Source organism: Protopterus annectens, chromosome 8.part0 (assembly GCF_019279795.1).
Source record: "Protopterus annectens isolate FY-2018-M chromosome 8.part0, PAN1.0, whole genome shotgun sequence".
Lineage (NCBI taxonomy): Eukaryota > Metazoa > Chordata > Ceratodontiformes > Protopteridae > Protopterus > Protopterus annectens.
Window position 1 is genome coordinate 1571286247 of NC_056741.1, and position 20889 is coordinate 1571307135.

The following is a 20889-nucleotide window of genomic DNA, read 5'->3' on the forward strand; positions in this document are numbered from 1 at the left end:
AAGTTCAGTGACCAAACTAGTTTCTGCAACTGTGGCGTTGTTCTTCTTTAGCATTAAATCCACCCATTCTATGGCAATCTCATGAGAAATACAAGTGTATAAATCTCTCACATCGATAGTGAGGAAATTAAAATTCACATTAAATTCTAAGGCCTCAATCTTTTTCAAGAATGTCCATGAGTCCTTACAAATTTGGTTCTCATGACATAAATATTTTTGCAAAATAACATCCACCACTTTAGCACAAGAGTAGGTGGGTGAACCTCGACTGTTGACCAATGGTCTCAGGGGAGGGTTTTCGATACACTTGTGTATCTTGGGGATGCCAATTATAAACGGGTATCTAACACAGGATTCGATAACCACATTGCCACAAAAGTCAGGAAATCTTTCTATGTGGCACACCTCATCACTAAGGGCTTTTCATCCAGAAAAAAGGAGGTCATTGTTCCACTGTACTCATCCCTCATTAGGCCCATTATAGAATATAATGCCCCGTTTGGTATGTACCTCTCAAGACATCTGCAACAACAGGAAAGGTTGCAGCAATACCTCACTAAAACAATCACAGGCCTAAAGCAGATGCCCTATGGTGACCATCTAAAAAAACTCCACCTATACTCACGTATCGTCTACTCAGAGGTGATCTCTGCTAAACATACAAGGCCATGTCAAACCCAGAACTGTTGGACATGCTACACTTAAAGAACTCATAAAGAAGTTCATTGTATAGTGTGGATGAACGAAAACGCTTAAAATAAAGAACTGCGATTTTTTTAGCACTCCTTGGCAACTTTGTGAAGGGTATTACATAGGGAAAACTAAAAGGGCATTCAAGGATAAAATCTATCAGCATTTGTATGATGTAAGGAAACATGATGAAAAAATGTCCCAAGTAAGCACATATTAAAAAATCCCAACCACCATTTTCAATTTTGTATAATTGACCGTGTGGATACTGGACCTAGGATGGTTACTTAGAATTTAAGGAGTGTAGATGGCAGATTAAAAGTAATGACACAGAACCCCATGGCCTTAATTTATTTATTTTGCATTTGTTTATTGGGTAGTGTCTGACTGGGTCATGGGCCCATTTTCAGTGGAAAAAAAAAATACTACCTTGTTTGCTCGTTTCCCACCTTTCCTAGCCAGTCCATATCCCAGGCTTTGCTTGTCTCAGGACTTTATTTTCTGTGTTCAGAGCTATCCAGACCTTGCTGTGGTAGAGGGAAGTCCTACTGCTTACCAGTGGGTGTGGTGACCATTGTACTGCCTATCTAACACTAGAGGAGTGGTTTCCAGCTCTGAAATTGTCATTTTATTTGCCTTTTTTGGCTGATTTCTATCCCTTTCAACTTTCTGGCTTAAAAACACGTGTGTTTGCATATTTTTCACATAGTGCAGCACCGCAGGGCTACAGTTAAACTATTCCAGGTGCCAGAAAGTCTGCTCTTCACATTTTCCCTTATAACTAGCTGGTTTCTCAGTAGTAGCACTAAAATCTGAACCCCTGTAACTAGCACTTGCTCTAGAACTTGCTGGAAAACACTAGGAAGCCTGAAACTGATACAAGCACTCAGCTCTCCTTGTCAATAAGGAGAAATTAATCGTACGCACTAAACAGCCTATAATTGCAAAGTACATTGCAAAGGTAAGGGAAAACAGCTCTTATACTTTACAAAAAAAGCACCTAAACAGGCATGTCCAAGGGTCAGCTTCCGGTGATTTCTCCTGTCCACCTGGTGAATCTGGGCATACTGGGGCAATGCGGCAACTGCCTCATGTACACAGACAATCCTCTCCTCCTACCACCCGAACACTACAACCTGCGAGAGATGCACTTACATAGCCAAACTGGAAGCAAAGCTCTCTCCGGCCAAGATTGTGCTAGACAGTTAAGAGGAGAAGGTTAACACCTGCACTACACCTCAAGCAACTCATAGCCCTTCAAAACCCACACCATCAACACCCACACATAGCAACACTAAACCCACATATGCGGAGGCCCTTAACATTAACCTGCCCAAGCAACAAGGACCTCCGAAGCTGAAATGCAAACAAACACCAGTCACAGCCAAAGTTACACATAGCTCACAACACCAGTGTTCCACCCAACAACAGCCCCTAAGGCAAGACAATGTACCCAACACTTTAGTCATAGGTGACTCTATAGTCAGGCACACTGATGTCCCACTCATCAGGCTGAACAAGGAGAAAATTACAGTCAGCTGCCTGTCGGGTGCCAGGATCCACCACATAACTCATGCACTCAAGTCACTCCACAACAAGTACAAATATGACTCTGTCATTGTCCATGCTGGAGTGAATGACTTGAGACGTAACTCTCTGGACTACATGAAAAGAGACATGGAAAAGCTCTTGGATCATGTAGCCCAGGCATTTATGACCCTAGCCCTGAGTAGCATCCTGCCTTCGCCCAGAATGATACCACAGTATAAGGACAAAATTATTAACTTCAACAATTGGCTAAGCTTCTGGTGTCATTCAAAGGGGATCCAGTATCTGTCTGCCTGGGAAGACATGATCGACAAACCATGATGCTTTGCCAGAGATGGTCTGCACCTGTCACCCCTGGGATTCAGGTTACTGGCTAAAGCTCTTGCCACCCCTATAGTGCCTTTTTTAGGCAAGGTTCAAAGGATAAAACCACCACCGTAACAGATACAAGCAGACAAAATCTGAAGGTAATGCTACTCAATGCTAGAAGTCTAAACCTCAAAATGCACTCTCTCAAGGCACTCCTAAAAATGGAGAACATCGATATCTGTGCAGTAACCGAGACCTGGTTCAAGGCTCCAGAGAGCACCCCTGAAATACCAGGCTACAACTCTTACCACACTTTTCGGAAACAAAACCAAGACCAAAACACTAAAGGTGAAGGAGTATCCATATTCACCAAGGATATTCACACCTCCAGGCTAGTTGCCCAACACAATGCATCTGAAATTCTCCAGGTGCAACTAACACTAGGTAAGACTGCAATCCAAATTGTAGCTTGCTACAGATCCCCCACCATGCCCCAAGATTCTCACTACACCTTCCTAAACATACTGGAAAATATTAAGATACAACCAAACACCCTAATACTGAAAGATTTCAACTACCCTGCCATTAACTGGGAAAACTACTCGGGTACCAACTCCTTTTTCCAATGGTTCTTGGAATTCATAAATTACAATGCCCTGGATCAACTAATCCATTGTCCCACCAAGGGCTCCAATATCCTATACCTGGTTATTACCAACATGGGAGATAGATGCTCCACACCAGTGGTCACCCCCTTATTGGTCAGGTCTGACCATAAGCAAATCACCCTTGACATCCACATGCCACCTCCACCCCCCAGTAAGGAAACCTCCTTAAAAAACTTCCCCAAAGCCAAATTCATGCTACTGAAATCAGAAGTGACAAACTTCATGACACCCATGCAGACGGGATCTGAAAGTTTGACTGCAGAATCCTACACTAAGGCACTGTACAAGCACATCCACTCATGCATGAATCGTGCCATCCCAAATAGAACCAAGATGCTCTTCTCCAAAAAAAGGAAGACAAACTGGTGGTCCCCTGCTATAAACAAACTATACAACAGAAGGAAGAAACTGTTGCAGAAAAGAGGAAAATCCCAGGATGCAAAAAACTCCCTCACCAGCCTCAGTAAGAAGCTGAGATCCCTCATAAAATCTTCAAAATCTAGTTACGAAAATAAAATTGCCAAAGATTCCAAAGACAACCACAAGGCATTCTATAGTTATGTCAAGAATCTAAATGGCAGTCCTCAGATCTGCTCTGAGCTACAACAGAATGGCATTAAATATAGTGATCCCAAGGATATTGCCAATATCCTGGCAGATCGATTTAGTGCCAACTTCGCCCCCCTCTCACCCTGTAAAGGGCCCATCTCAATACCAAAAGATTGCCAAATTCTGGTAATCACGGCCATACAGGTTGAAACCGCACTCTCCAAAGCTAAGAATACAGCATCCATGGGACCAGATGACATCCCAAACTGTGTACTACATGAACTACAAAATGATTTGGCACCTCACCTAAGTGTCATGTTTAATCATAGCCTCACCTCAGGCTTCATGCCCACTGAGTGGTGCACAGCTACAGTTATCCCACTCCACAAGGGGGGATCCGCCTTGGATCCCGGGAACTACCGTCCCATCAGTCTGACAAGCCTGTTCTGCAAGGGCATGGAATGCATTATCATGGAACTTATAAACAAAGACATTGGCAACCTTCAAACACTAGACCCCACCCAGTTTGAGTTTGTGAAGGGCCGATCTTGTCTCCTGAATCTGATTGACTTCTTCGAATCAGTCTCCAGAGCTGTGGACGAGGATAAGGTGGTCCACACAGCCTATCTGGACCTCGCTAAGGCCTTCGACACCATCCCCCACTCTGGAATCATAGATAAACTTACTAAGCTGGGCATAAATTCCTATGTCACTCGATGGGTTGCCAACTGGCTTACTGACAGAACCCAGACTGTAAAAGTAGCTGACCCCAAATCCAGCTCCAGACAAGTGACAAGTGGAGTACCTCAGGGTTCAGTCTTGGGACCACTCTTGTTTGGCATCCACTTCTCTGAAGTACAGGCCAACACTAAGGGACTCTGGCTAACAAAGTTCACAGATGATTGCAAACTGGGAGCCATTATTGAATCCTCAAATGATGTGGATATTCTACAAAAGGGCCTTACAGAAACAGATGCCTGGTGATAGAGCCATGGGCTCAAGCTTAATGCCAAGAAATGTATAGTTATCCCCTTTGGAAAAAATCATTTACCCATGAATTACCACATCGGTGGCAGTACACTAAACATCGACAGTGTGATGAGAGACTTAGGGACACAGGTGGACAGTGGTCTCATGTTCGATAACCACATCACCACAACAGTCAGGAAATCCTTCTATGTGGCACACCTCATCACTAAGGGCTTTTCATCCACAAAAAAGGAGGTCATTGTCCCACTGTACTCATCCCTCATTAGACCCATTATAGAGTATAATGCCGCATTTGGTATGTACCTCACAAGACATCTGCAACAGCTGGAAATGCCACATAAATACCTCACTAAAAGAATCGCAGGCCTAAAGCAGATGCTATATGCTGACAGTCTAAAAAAAAACTCCAGCTATACTCTGTGGCATATTGTCTACTCAGAGATGATCTCTGCTTAACATACAAGGCCATGTCAAACCCTGAGCTGTTGGACATGCTCCACTTAAAGAAATCCCTCAGAGCCACATGCTCCAGGGATCTCAACCTTGTCATTACAATGAACAAAACATGCTGGAGGGATAGGTTCGTGACCCAGAGACTCCCCATACTCTGGAATAGACTGCCCATACATGTCAAGCAGAACGCCTCCTTGGCCCTCTTCAAAAGGAACCCTGATGATTGGATGGGAGGTAGGAAATTCACCCCAGGGATCATGTCAGTCACCCTGCTAGACAGGGGTCCAGAGAAGTAAATATTGTGGGAAGAAATACACAGGGAATTGTTATGGCTTGGCTTGTATAGGCCCTAGGGCCGATAGCCTAGTACCAACCTATGAAACTATGAACCTATGAGACCCGGGAAGAAAAACTCCAAGACAATTAGTTAACAAACTAACTATATAGCAAAAAATAAAAAATAAAAGATACACAAGTTCCAAATTTTACATATATACATACAGGATAGTAAGATTACAACAGGATACTGTTTAATCACTATGTCTATTTATTTATTTTTTAAAGGGTAAAAGGAAAGGAAGCAAAAAGTTCAAAAAAATAATGTTTTGGAGGAAGAGTGAAAGCCAAACAAGTATAAAATAGCTTTGAAATATGGAAATATGTACGACCTTAGAGTAGATCAATCAGACTGGTGTCAGAAAGGTACTTAAGAAGTTCTTGATAATCACCCCTGTTGAGCTCCAGTCTTGGATTAGAGCAGCAGTCTCCAACCTTTTTTGCACCAAGGGCCGGTTTCATGTAAGACAATTTTCCATGGATTGGCCATCATCTACACATAATAAAACATAATAAAGTGCATAATATTTATTTATGTGACATTTGTTTAGTTGGGAGTTCTGACTGGACTAGAAGTCCATTTTTAGCCGAGACTTGGGAAGAAAAGCTCCAAAGTAAAATAAAAAAAACATCAAAAAGTGTACATTCTGCTAAATGGCATAACATTGATCTACCATGGTCGAGAGGTACGTAAACCTAATGGTAATCTTATTGACCTTCTAAGTTTATAAGAGCGATATTTAAAATGTGTCCCTATTATTTGTCTCTGTTCAGATTTATTTTGAGAGATGTTGAATGGTATGGTCAAGGGATACGCAAACCTAATCCATACCTCTCAACTGTACAGATATTCGCAGGATGTCCAGATTTTTGGCATGTTTCTCATAAAATTATGGTTTTCTGGCAAAACACTGGTAAAGCTTTTGAGTGTTGAAGTCAGAAAATAATGACAGACATTTGAGTTTCATACTTCATATCCTTCAGAAAATTCATGAGAATGCAAAACCGGTTATTCTAGCAACTTTCTAACTTTGTAAGAGCAATATTTAAAATCTATCCCTATTATTTGTGGGTCTGTCCAGATTTATTGTGGTATGGTAGAGAAGTACACAAATCTCACTGCTGCTGCCGTTGCTGCCAGGGATCACTCTTGCTCTTGAGTGTCTCTTTCTATCTCACACACACACACACACACACACACACACACACACACACACACACACACATGCAGTCTCTCTTGCCTTCATGCACGCATTCACTCAGACAAGATCGTTCTCACTCTTTCTCAATTTCTCACACACAGTGTCTTTTGCTTCCATGCATGTAGTCACACACATGCAGACAGAAACACGCACACACACACACACACACACACACACACACACACACACACACACACACACACACACACACACACAGAATTTTTTTTGGTTTCCTTGACTTACACACTCTCACTTGACACTTAGCACTCCTACACTTTTCTCTTTAGATACTGTTGTACATGGAAACAGGTTAAGCTCCATGCACTACAAATAATTATGAGCAGGTCTCTCTGATCATAACCCTACTCAACAAGGACATCAAGATTCACCTCAAATTTTTGGCATCCATATCTCAACCGTGTATTGAGGGAAACATGAGAAGAGTAAGGTAATCAATTATGTTACGGACATGGTGCTGTACAGCAGAAGGAGTGCCTGAAGGCATAACCAAAGACAGAGAATAATGGAAGTGATAATTGCTAGCTGATGGAGTGGGGGATGGGGGTGGAAATAAATAAAAGTAGGTGGTAAAGATATAGGACTTGGAAGACAATAAGAAAGTAAAAAGAGGGGATAGCTGTATGCAGCAGATAAAGGATGCTTTGACTGAAGAAAAGGAGTAGAAGGACAGAAACGTTAGTTACTTAAAGGTAATAAGGAAAGTGTTGCGGGGTAAAACTAAAAAGGAGGAGGGGCACATAATGGAAATTTTGAAATCAGCAACAGAATGGTGTGACCAGCCTGCTCCATGACACAGAGGGACAGAGACCATACTGAAACTCAGGTGACGGGGATCCATGTAAGGAGTCCTTGTTCTGCTGGAGGGAAGGGAAGGAGGGGAGTGAAGGGACAAGGCCTGATTACTACTCCTGGGGGGGGGTGAAGGATCGAAGGCACTCAGGGACAATAGAGGGAATGTGACTTCACCAGTGGAAATCCAGCTACCACTTCCCAGTCTTAATGGGAGGGAGTGGGCTGCTTGCTGGCAATATTCCTTTGGGAAGTGAGGGATGGCCAGCACAAACAAGCCACTGCACGTCACCCTCCAGCTCCATAAGTTGAGCATTTTCAAGGATGGTGGGGCCAAAAAAGAAAATGAAAAGGAAAACCTCTTGAACCATCCCTAATGCCTCTCTCAAGGATGGATTCTCGCATTTGACCCCCACCCCAGTGATTGCTAACATATGAAAATGGGCCTATTGGGGAGTATTGGGGGCAGAGAGTGATTAATAAAACAAGGGTGACATTAGACTATACCTATAAACTAAGATGGAAGGAGAAATGAAGTGTCATAACAACAGGAGGGAGACAGATTAAAGCAATAGGCTAAGGGAGAAAACTGACAAAAAGTATAGCAGAGGAATAAACAAATGTGATTCTGAGGAGGACAAGAGTGCATAACTATGTGATGGAAGGAGTTTGATGAGGAAGACAGAGGCATCGCGAGTAGTATATGTTTACAGCAGATTGGTCATGTCACAGTTGTTCAAACTTGTTAGGTCAAGGTAATATTATGTCATGCGCTGTTGCTCACTTCATAAGTCACTCCATAAAGGAGCAAATTGTGACTTAGAAGTGAACTCCTGGACAAAAGGGAGAATAAACAAGCTATGTAGAAGCATTTATGATCAATGGCAAGGCCAAAGAGATGGAAGGCAAGAATACAGAGGGAATGAGTGTGATCACAGAAAGAGAGAAGTAATAAATAAGGGGAACGACTGGACAATGAAAAGCAGCTGACTGTGGGTAAGGCAGGTAGGATGTAGCAAATGAACCAGATCCTTTCCTAAAATGAAACATGTCCCATCAAAACTTTATGAATAATGGAAGGAAATGAATCAGTTTCCAGGACAATAGGTAATGCAGTCAGGGGAGACATTGGGGCAAGCTTCCAATTTAAGCAATATGTTTATCATGAATACTTAATGAGGCACAATAAGTTATAATAAACATAAGTTTAATATCTAAGTCTTAGAAGAAATACATAATAATGGCTAATCTGACAAGAGAGGCATCAAAACGAATGAATAATAATAATAATAACACCCATTTGTTAATCAGATAGGTGTACTGGACACACAGTCCTGTTTTGGAAGTCACGCAGGAACAATGTCTGGTTAAGTGACTTGCACAAGATCAAACAGTAGGCAAATGAGGGTTGAAGGAATCAAACTGTGTATCACATGACCTACTGCTCACACCTTAATCTTTAATGTCAGCCACCATGGAGTGTATTGAGGGAAACATGAGAAGAGTAAGGTAAACAAAAATCAACAAAAGAATGTGAAATAAAGGAATCATTGTGGATGACTGGTATATTAAAGAGCTATAAGACTGCAAAGGAAAAGAAAATGGTAGACTATCACACCAGACTTGTTAGCCACAGCGGGGAGGGAAGACCAATTAAAGGGAGTGCTGACATAAAATGATTATGACACACATACTGAGTTGGTATGAAGTGCAGTAGTATGAGGAACAGCTGCAAGGAAGAAAAACAAAGTCTTAAAAGCCCCAATGTCCTGGGCATAACCTTGAACACACAAAAGTCAAAAGGCCGAGATATCCTGAGGCCTGCAATGGGCAGGCAGTGTCTGGGTGAAGGCAGTTGCCAAAGAACACAATGTTCAGTTTGGAGTTTAGGCCTGGAGGAAGGGTTATACTGGATGGCAGCAACCGAAAAGGCAGGGAGAGATGAGTAAAAACGGCAAAGAAAATATAGATAATTATGTGACGCACTGGAGGTTCATCAAATCCTATTAGAAGAAGGAGAATGCATGAAAAATTAAAAGAGGATGGGGAAACATTGTTGTATTACAATATAAAGAAGTAAAAATCAGAGATCAGGAGAAGATAGGTTCATAGGATCATAGGAAGTTACTATGCTATTGGCTCTGAGGCCCTTATAAGCCTAGCCAAAAGTTTGACCCATGCACAGACAAATCAGCACCCGATGCTACCGTCCAGCAGGTACACTGGTGAAATCCCAGGGATTTATTTTCTATTTCCCTTCCAGTTATCCAGATTGCACTTAACAGGGGTAAAGAGGTACTCTGATTGACGTGGAGAGGGAGTTTATTCCATAGATGGGGGAGTCTCTGGGATTGAAATCTGTCTCGTAAGCAAGTCCTATTGATGTCACAGACCAGGTTGAGGCCGCATATGCAGGTTACTCGAGTGGAGCTTGACTTGTGGATATGCAGCAGTCCCATCAAGGCAGGGTCCGAGATTGCCTTGTATGCCAGACAGAGATCACCTCTGAGGAGCCTTTATGAAACAGAGTAGAGGCATAGGGCTTTTAGCCTATCTGTGTATGGTAGATTTTTGAGGCCGTGGATTCTCCTGGTGTGGAACTACTGTGATCTCTCCAGCTGCTGCATGTGCTTTGTGAAGTACATGCCGAATGGGGCATTGTACTCAATAATGGGCCTTATAAGGGAAGAATACAAGGATGTTATGACCTCCTTGTCCCTGGATGAAATACCCTTACTTATGAGGTGGGGCATGTAGAAAACTTTTCGTACAATGGAAGCAACATGGTGGTCAAAAGTCACGCTGCTATCAATCTGGGTGCCCAAATCCCTCGTGACTGACTACATGCTTAGAACATTGTTATTAATGTGATAATTTGTGGGGACATCTCTCTCCCCAAAGGGGATGATGCAGTTTTTGTATTCAGCTTGAGGTCATGTTTCTGGCACCAGTCATTTGTTTGGGTGAGACGCTCTTGGAGGATGTCCACTTCAGTAGGGGAATTGATGACAGCTCCCAACTTGCAGTCATCTGCAAGGATGGTCAGCCATAGCCCACTGGTTTTGCCCTGTACCTCAGAAAAGTATATCCCAAATAACAGAGGCCCCAAGACCAAACTCTGGGGTACACTACTCCATACAGGTCTACTGCTTGAGGTGGTTTCCCCTATTTTGACTAGGTGGGTTCTATCAGTGAGCCAGTTGACTACCCATGTGGTAACATTTATTTTATTTGTTTATTTATTTACATTTGTTGACCGGGAGTGTCTGACTGGACATAGGTCCATTTTCAGCGGAGGCCCGGGGAGAAAAGCTCCACAGTTAAAATAAACAGACAGTAGTTACATTGGATTACATAGTGATTAACAATTTAACATAGCAATTAATTACAAACATATTTACAGATGAAGAACATAGTACATCAGTAGACAACTAGAATCTTTATCTGCGAAGTACATAACAGACATTAACAAATGTTACAATAAGAAGTTCCTGCTGTATAATAAGTACTAGGCTTATGAGCATCTGAGCTTGCTATAACCCTTTCTGCACTTGCTTTTAGTCCTTTTTAATTTAATTAAATTTTTTCAAACTGTGTGTGGACTAAAATTGCTACATACTCAAGTGTGCCAGCTTGCACTGCATGTGAATTGTTTTTACTACTGTTTTTGCTACTTTTCTGAAAAAAAAAATATAAGCCTGTTTCCTACCTTTCCTGTAATTAGAGTTCCAGATACAGATTTGCTGTATCCAGGACAGTTTGTAAGCTTCTGAGCCCCCCAAGCCTTTCTGTGTTGGAGGGAAGCCTTCTAGCTTAGATCCAGGCCTGCTGAATCTAGCTTTGTTTGTATAACTTGAGCACTAATCCAGGCATTCTTTAAAGTATTCAATTGTATTTATTACTGCTTGGTAGTAACTTGATTAAAGTGTAGCTATCATTCTAAGTCTTTTGGATTAAGCACTTGGGCTTCAGACCAGTTGCTTTACATTAGGAAGATTTGTGGCCTGCACTGTGGTGGCAGGACAGGTAGTTTACATCCTTCTAAGTTGGGAACTGCTGATTGAGGGCTCAGTGTCTGGTATTCTAAAAGTGTATTAATTCTGGTTTAAGCACTTGGGCTTCAGGCCAGTTATTTTACATTAAGAGGGTTGATGGTCTGCACTCTTGTGGGAGGAGAGGCTGGACTCTGCCCTTTTGAGCTGGGAATTTCTGGTTAAAGGCTTACAGTGCCTGCATATTTGAACTGTTTCTTACTGAAATTGGTACACCTTGTTTGCTGTAGCATAGACTAGATCCAGGCCTGCTGAATCTAGCTTTGTTTGTATGCTTGTTATTTCCCTGTAACGCTAATTCCACCTAAAACGCGGCTTTTCAGCGCTTCTGTGGATCCCTAGTGATATCTGCATTGCTTACTGTACTTGAAAGAAAGTTACTGTTTGTCGTTTTTGCATTTAAGTTACCTGTAACACATTGCATTTAAGTTACCTGGCACTTGCTCACTAAAGCAATTATATAAGTCAGCACTAAAAAATTAAAAGCACTACACCCTCGCAAATTCCCGTTGAGTACCTTGTTCCCCATTGACCCTTTTTTCAATTATAAAGGAATTCCCAATACTATTCTAGCATGTCCAAAGGTCAGTTGTCAATCTCCTCTCCGGTCCAGCTGGTGAATCTGGGAATCTTGAGGCAATGTTACAACTGCCTCATGTACACAGACAACCCTCTCCTCCTCCAAACAAATTCCAACACATGTGAGAGATGCAACCATATAGCCAAACTGGAGGCTAAGCTCTCTCAACTCAGTACTGGCGTAACCAGTCAGGAGGGGAAGGAAACCACACTCACTACAATTCCAGTCTCACATAGACCTACCACGACAGCAAACTAAACACATAGACACAAAAAGACATTCTCAGAGGCTCTAAATAAAAATCTGCCTAAGCAGCAGAGACCTCCAAAGCAGACACCCAAGCAACCGCTACCCCAAAACAAAACATGTGCAACACATAGCTCACAAAGCCAGTGTGCTGTACATTCACAACCCTTAAGGCTAAACAACACACCTGATATATTTGTAATAGATGACTCTATCGTCAGGCACACTGACGTCCCGCTCACCAGGCTGAACAAGGAGAAGGTCACGGTGAGCTGCCTGTTGGGCGCTAGGATCCGCCACATAACACAAGCACTCAGGTCACTCCAAGACAAGTACAAATATGACTCGGTCATTGTCCATGCTGGTGTGAATGACCTGAGATGTACCTCCCTGGACTACATGAAAAGAGACATAGAGGAGCTCTCTGAGCATGTAGCCCAGACCGGTATGACCCTGACCTTGAGTAGCATCTTACCCTCAACAAGAATGATGCCACAATATGAAGACAAGATGATCAATTTCAACAATTGGCTTAAGCATTGGTGTCATTCAAAGGGGATCCAATGCCTGTCAGCCTGGGATGACATGCTTGACAAGCCATGATGCTTCGCTAGGGACGACATGCACCTGTCACCCCTGGGCTTTCAGATATTGGCAAAGGCTCTTGCTTCCCCCATAGTGCCTTTTTTAGGCAAGGCTCAAAAGACAAACCCACCTCCATAGTTATCACAAGGGATAACAAACTAAGAGTAATGCTACTCAACACCAGAAGTCTAAACCTCAAGATGCATGCACTCAAAACTCTCTTTAGCATGGAGAACATCGATATCTGTGCAGTAACAGAAACCTGGTTCAAGGCTCCCGAGAGCACCCCAGCACTACCAGGTTATACCTCATACCATGCTTTTCGGCCCCAAAACTTGGACCGAACCACAAAAGGAGGGGGTAGTATCAATATTTGTCAAAGATACCCACACCTCCAGGTTGGTGGCACAGCACGAAGCATCAGAGACTATTCATGTGCAACTACCAGCGGGCAAAACTGCCTTCCAGTTTATAGCCTGCTACAGACCACCCTCCCAAACCCAGGAAGCCCACTCGGCCTTCCTGAGAACACTGGAAAATATGAAGGTCTCTCCAAACACCATTATACTGGGCGACTTCAACTACCCAAACATAGACTGGGAGCATTACTCTAGCTCCAACACCCTAGCCCAAAGGTTCCTAGAATTTATAAACTCAAATGCTATGGAACAACTTGTTACTACTCCCACAAGAGGGGAAAACATACTGGACCTGATCATCACCAACATGGGGGACTATATGCTCCAGACCAGAAGTGTGCCCCTCACTGGTAAGATCAGACCATAAACTAATCTCACTGGATATTCACATCCCGACCCCACCCCTGCCCAGAAAACCACAGTGAAAAACTTCTCTAAAGCAAATTTCATACTCCTCAAAACCAAGGTGGAATCCTTCAAAGCCCCCGAGCCTGTGGAAAATATGGCCCAGACCGCAGAATCCGTTACAAATGCATTCTATGAACACCTTCAGGAATGCATGGATCATGCAATCCAAAATAAAACCAAGACCCAATCCTCCAAAGGCAGATGTCCTGTCTGGTGGACCCCAGCCATAAACAAACTATACAATAGAAGGAGAAAGCTACTACATGATAGAGCAAAATCCCAAAAAGGGAAGGCATCTCTGATCAGTATTAGCAAAAAACTACGGGCACTCATAAAATCTTCTAAGGCCAGCTTCGAGAGAAAAATTGCACAGGACACTAAGGATAATCACAAGGCTTTCTTTAGTTATGTGAGGAACCTGGGGGGGAATTCCCAGATATGCTCAGAATTACTCCAAAATGACAAAAAATACATCAAACCCACAAACATTGCCAACTTCCTAGCTGACAGGTTCAGCGCAAACTCACCCCCCCACCAAAAGGGCAAATATCTATCCCAGCAGAGTGCTGCCCCCCTGACATCTCAGATGCTCAGGTAAAAGCCGCCCTCTCCAAAGCAAAAAACACAGCATCAATGGGACCAGACGGTGACCCGGGCTGCGTCCTACATGAACTCCAAGAAGAGCTAAACCCAAACATAAAACTACTGCCCAATCTCAGTCTTACTACAGGATATGTACCCAAAGAGTGGCGTACAGCAACAGTGGTCCCTCTCCACAAAGGTGGTGCCTCAACAGATCCTGGAAACTATTGCCCCATAAGCCTGACTAGCTTGGTCTGCAAAGCTATGGAAAGGATCATCATGGACCTCATAAATAAAGATATTGGGGACCTACAGACACTGGATCCTACCCAGTTCGGCTTTGTTAAGGGCAGATCCTGCCTCTTAAACCTGGTCGATTTTTTTGAAACAGTCACCAAGGCCATTGACGAGGGGAAGGTGGTCCACACAGACTACGTGGACCTCGCAAAAGCCTTCGGTACAATACCCCACTCGGGCATTATAGATAAGCTCACCAGCTTAAATATAAACCCCTATGTCACTAGATGGGTTGCAAACTGGCTCAAGGACAGAACCCACATGGTTAGAATTGCTGGAGCCATGTTAGACTCCAAACCAGTTACAAGTGGCGTCCCACAAGGCTCAGTCCTGGGACCTCTCTTGTTCGGTATATATTTCTCAGAGGTACAGGCCAACACGGAAGGACTGTGGCTGACCAAGTTCGCAGATGACTGCAAACTGGGTGCCATAATCAACTCTCCAGCCGACACAAGCATCCTCCAAAAGGGCCTCATAGAAACAGACAACTGGTGCCAGAGCCATGGCCTCAAGCTAAACGCCAAAAGTGTATAGTCATCCCCTTTGGCAAAAACAAAGTGCCCACAAATTACCACATAGGTGGTAATCCATTAAGTACAGAAGAAGTAATTAGGGACCTGGGGACCCAAGTTGATAGCAATCTCTCATTTGACAACCACTTGGCCAAAGTGGTTAGAAAAACATTTTATATAGCCCACCTAATCATGAAGGGATTCACATCTAGATCAGGGGAGGTCATCGTGCCTCTTTACTCATCCCTCATCAGGCCCATAATTGAGTACAATGCCCCTTTTGGGATGTACCTTACCAGACACCTGCAGCAACTGGAAAGACCCCAAAAGTAACTCACCAGGAGGATCAAAGGGCTCAAACTGATGCTATATGCTGCCCGGTTAAAGAAACTCCAGCTCTACTCAGTGGCATACCGCCTGCTCAGAGGTGATCTGTGCCTGACGTATAAAGCCATGTCCAACCCGGAATTAATGGACATGCTGCACCTCAGAAAATCCAAATCCCATCGAGCTACGCACTCGAGAGACTTGAACCTCAGCACTGAAATAAATAGGACATGCTGGAGGGACAGATTCATAACCCAGAGGCTCCCTTCACTCTGGAATAAAATCCCAGTCCAGGTTAGGCAGAGTCCCTCATTGACTCTCTTCAAGAGGAATCTTGATGAGTGGATGGGAGATCGTAGGTTTACCCCGGGTATCACTTCTGTGTCACTGTTAGACAGAGGCACAGTATACCAACCTCAAAAAAGGGCATAGCAAAATTAATTTAAAATGGGTGGCGAAAGCCAAACACACTCTGGCTAGGCTTATAAATGCCCTAGGGCAGATAGCCTAGTATGAACCTATGAACCTATGAACCTATAATCAAGGTATTTAGTGGGGTGGAAAGAAAGGTAGTGGTTGGATGGGGTGGGTGATATTAGAGTGGGAGTTGCAAGGGCATAGCCAGCATGTTTTTAGGTGCACTTTTAGTAAAGTTTTGAAGTGGGTGCATGATGGTATGGAAGTAATTGTGGGTGGGATGGAGTTCCATCATTTGGCTATGGCACAAGAGAATAGTGCTTCACCAGCAGAGTTATTGGCTTCAGTGATCTGCAAGTAACTTTTGTTGCTGGATCTTAGTGGTCTGGTGGTGCGATAGGGTTGGAGTAGATTCTGGAGGGATGGGACATCTAGTGGATGGTTTACTAGTTTGAGGGTGAGTGAGAGCTGATACCATTGAAGGAGGTGAGGGAGTTCAAGCCAGTCCAGTTCAGCAAGTGAGAGACAGTGGTGACTACGGTAGGATGCCCCTGTGGCGAATCTGGCGATTTTGTTGTAGCAGGTCTCTAGCTTGTTTGGATCACATTGCCTTAGGTTGGTATATACTGGAGAGGCATAAAGTAGGGTGGAGATAAGGTGGGAATTTGCTATTGAAATCTTTGCTGCTTTGGTGAGAATTTTCTTATTTCTGTATAACGTTCCTAGTTTTTTGTGGACTTCTTTTATGGTCATGGATATGAGAATGTCAACATTTTAGTTTATTGTCTATTTCCACTCCTAGCAATTTGGTGTGTTCAGTTGGGGATATAGTGGTGTTGTCTTTTGCTGTGATGTTAAAGTGAGAGATGTTTTGAGTATGTTTGGTGGGTTGGAAGATGAGTAGTTTAGTTTTCTTTGGGTTGAGTATTAATTGGGCATCGGATAACCAAGTTTCAACAGAGGAAACGGCTTCCTGTGTGATATTTTGCAGTTTGGGTAGGGACTGGGCTGAGCAGATGATGGTTGAGTCATCTGCGTATAACATATGGATTGATGCCTAGTTGAGAGAGTTTATCTATTATGTCTGGGTGGGGAATAGTGTTGAAGGCTTTGGCCAGGTCAAGGTAGGCAGTGTGCACTGTCTTCCTCTTACCCATGGCTTTGGTGACTGTCTCAAAAAAGTCGACCAAATTTAACAGACATGACCTCTGCTTGACGAAGTCAAACTGTGTGGGATCGAGTGTTTGGAGGTTGACAATATCCATATTTATGAGGTTCATCATAATCCATTCCATGGCCTTGCAGATCAGGCTACTTAGGCTGATGGGTCTATAATTTCCCAGATCAGTGGAAGCTCCACCTTTGTGTAAAGGGATGACAGTGGCTGTACTCCACTCAGCTGGGACAAAACTGGTACTCAGGCTTTGGTTGAATAGGGTGCCTAATGGTGCTACAAGTTCCTGCCTGAGTTCATGTAGGATGCAGCATGGGATGTTATTGGGTCCCATGGAGGCTGTATTTTTTGCATTTGAGAGAGCAGTGATGACCTGATCCCTAGATATAAGGGAAAGGGAGCAGGAATGGGAATGTCCTGATTTACTGATGGGGGGACAGAGGGGTGAAATTTTCACTGAATCTGTCAGCCAGCAAGTTTGCTATATCTATGACATTTGTATATGTGGTGTCCTTGACCATTAGTTCTAAACAGATCTAGGTGCTACCTTTGAGATTGTGGACATCTGTGAAGAAGGCGTTATGATTGTCTCTAGTAGATGTGGCCAATTTGGACTCAAAGGTTGCTTTGTAGGATTTCACTAGTGCTCTTATTTGCATGTTAAGGCTAAGGAGAGATTGCTTCCAATTGGGTACCTGCTCCTTCTTGGTTCTGGTCAGCAATTTTTTTTCTGTTATAGAGTTTGTTTATTGCAGATGTCCACCAGACAGGTTTACTCTTCCTTGCGGAGGTGGATTTAGTCCTGTCAGGTATTCCTGATTCCATGCATCTATATAAATGTTTGTATAGTAATTTGGTATAGTTTTGGATACTGGTGCCATTTCCAAGTGAGGGGGAGGGGGCTGTGAAGCTGGTTATACCATCCCTCAGGAGGATGTAATAAGCTTTGGAAAAGTTTTTTGATTGACTCTAGCTAGAGGGAGGTCGGGGGAGATGGTGAATTCAAACATTACCGCTTTATGGTCAGATCCTGCAAGGGAGGATGATACTGCAGGGATGTTGCAGTGGCTACTCATGTTGGTTAATACCAAGTACAAGATATTATTAACTCTTGTGGGGGTATTGACTAGCTGTTCCAAAGCATTTGCATTTACAAAATCAAGGAATCTCTGGGTATTTGTGTTCTGGCAAGAGTAGTTCTACCAGTCTATGTTTGGGTAGTTAAAGTCATCCAGGATCAGGGTAAAGGGTTGAACATTGATAGACTGGAAGAGGTCTAGATAGGCAGTTTGGGCATCTTGGGTCAGATTTGGGGGCCAGTAGCTAGCCATTATTTGTATAGGGGTCTTGTCAATAGTTAACTAAACCTGGAGTATCTCCTGTGCGTCATACTGTTTGATCAGCCTGGAGGTGTGTATGTCTTTAATATATATTGAAACTCCACCTTTTTTGGCTTTACTACCCACAGTTTGGGGTCTGAATGTATGATAGGATGAGTAACCAAGTAAGGCTGGGGTGCTGTCTGCAGCTTTGAAACAGGTCTCTGTGATCACACAGATGTCAGCATTTTCCAGGTTTAGGAATGCTTGCAACGTGTGCAGTTTCGTGTTTAGACTCCTAGCATTTAGCAGCATGACCTTTAATTTGTGTTTTGTTGAAATTTTTATGTTGGTAGTTTTAACCTCATCACTTTTCCTAAAAAGGCACTGTAGGGAAGACAACAGCCTTTGCCAGAATCCTGAAGCCCAGATGAGACAGATGCAGGTTATCTCTGGGAAAGCATAGTGGTCTGTTGATCATATCTTTCCAGGCTGTTAGGTACTGGATCCTCCTGGAATGACACCAGAAACTAAGCCAATTGTTAAAGTCAATAATTTTCTGTTTGTACTCAGGCATCATTCTGGGTGATAGTAGAATGCTGCTTAAGGCTAGGGACATACTTGCCTGGGACACATATTCAGCGAGTTCAAGCATGTCTCTCTTCATATAGTCCAGAGAGGTATGTCTCAAGTCATTCACACCAGCATGGACTATGACAGAGTCATAACAGTACCTGTTGAACTGTGTTATGACTACTCAAAGGGAGAAATGAACAACAAGGCAGGAGTAGAAGAGAGGACTTCAGTCAACCAAAGAGAAAGTGATAAAAAAGGATGGGCAGATTAATTATCTGGCAGGGTAGGATGAAATGTGCACATTGGACAGTATGAAACATATATGCACCAAACAGCCATGGGGGAAGGATTCTACCCTAACTTTTTTGCTAATTGTGCACAGACAATAAGGGATGGACTAGAGATAATAGAGCTGGGAACTACAATGTCACTACATAACCAGAAAACAAGGCATGCTGTATGGAAGAAGGAAATATAAAAAGAGATGAGGCAGAACTAACCCATGGAATGAAAGAGGGTGGATGGCTGGACATATGGAGGGAAAGGTATTCAAGTGAGAGGGAGTACTTAATTCAAGTAATGGAAAAGATCTAAATAAAGACAAAACCCATACAAATCATGCAGCAGTGAAACATAAGGTAAGTATGCAAAAATAAAAACAGTAGGCATGAACAGGTCTAGCAATAGTAAGCATCCTGTCTGTTTCCCTTCTCTGTCCTTGTCTCTTCAGATACTATTCTTTTTATGAGTGTTTCACTTTCTAGAAAGAGGAGCTGGCAGAAGAAGTCAGACACAAATTAATAATGTCTGTAGAAAAGGAGGGAATAAAGTTTCATTCTGGCTTACATGCAAACAACTCCATGATAATATCAGAAGATGTGGCTGCAGCAGTGGAAATTAAAAGAGAGACATTTGAGAAGTTCAGGGAAATAGTGGGGCTCAGTAAGAAGAATAAAATGTCATTGTTGGTCAGATTAGGAAAAGGGAGTGGCAATGGGAGGAATGGGCAACATAAAAGGGGCACAATTCCCAAATGCCTAGAGCTCTATGTTGGGAATACAGTGAGAGAGAAAGAGAGAGAGAGAGAGACAACAGGGAGAACCTAGAGCAAACAGGAAAAAAGTTAAGGGGTGGTCTCCAGAGAGGGGGTGAAAAGGCTTATACATTACTAGGGAGCATCAGTGCAGCTGATGATAATACTACCTTGACCTTCTCTGCAACATACAACCCCCCCCCCCCCCCGGGGGACAAAAGGCTACAGCAAATGGAAAAAGACATAGAGGAATCCTCAATAAATGCAATAGTAAAGAGCAAACAAGAAAAACATGAGAACGAATAGGCAGATGGGAGCTGTATGCACTGATATGTAACATCATTTACGGACAGAAACAGAAGAGAAGAACGTTAAGCAAAATCAGTAAGGAAGAAGGAGATGTGAAAACACTTACTAAAGGACCTAAATGGAGTAGCACTAAAAGAACTGGGATGCATGAACTGGGTGAATGAAACCACAAAATGATATGGGGAACAGAAGGGTGGGGGGGCAAAAATAAGGAAGAACATAAATCAATTGGGAGAAGTGGGACAACTAAAGAGGAAGATTTGATGTGCACAGAAAAGAATACTGAGTACCAAAGCTAAAACCATCATCACTCCAAAGAGGAAGGGTGTAAAAAATAAAAAAACAGTACGGGAGCAAGGACTGTACAAAGGGTAACTGTGCAGAAAAAAAAAAAAAAAAAAAACAATAAAATAAAAAATTAAATGTCTTTCACTAATTTTAAGGGATTTCAAAATGAATGATATTATATGGATTTTGCTGAAGGACCTTTTAGGGCTT

The 20889-nt window shown here is 42.9% G+C and overlaps 1 protein-coding gene across 1 annotated transcript in view; it reads right to left on the bottom strand.

Annotated features, from left to right (window-relative positions):
• IGSF9B (immunoglobulin superfamily member 9B) overlaps nucleotides 1–20889 on the bottom strand; it is a 3189659-nt gene that overhangs the window by 887009 nt on the left and 2281761 nt on the right. The window lies entirely within an intron of this gene.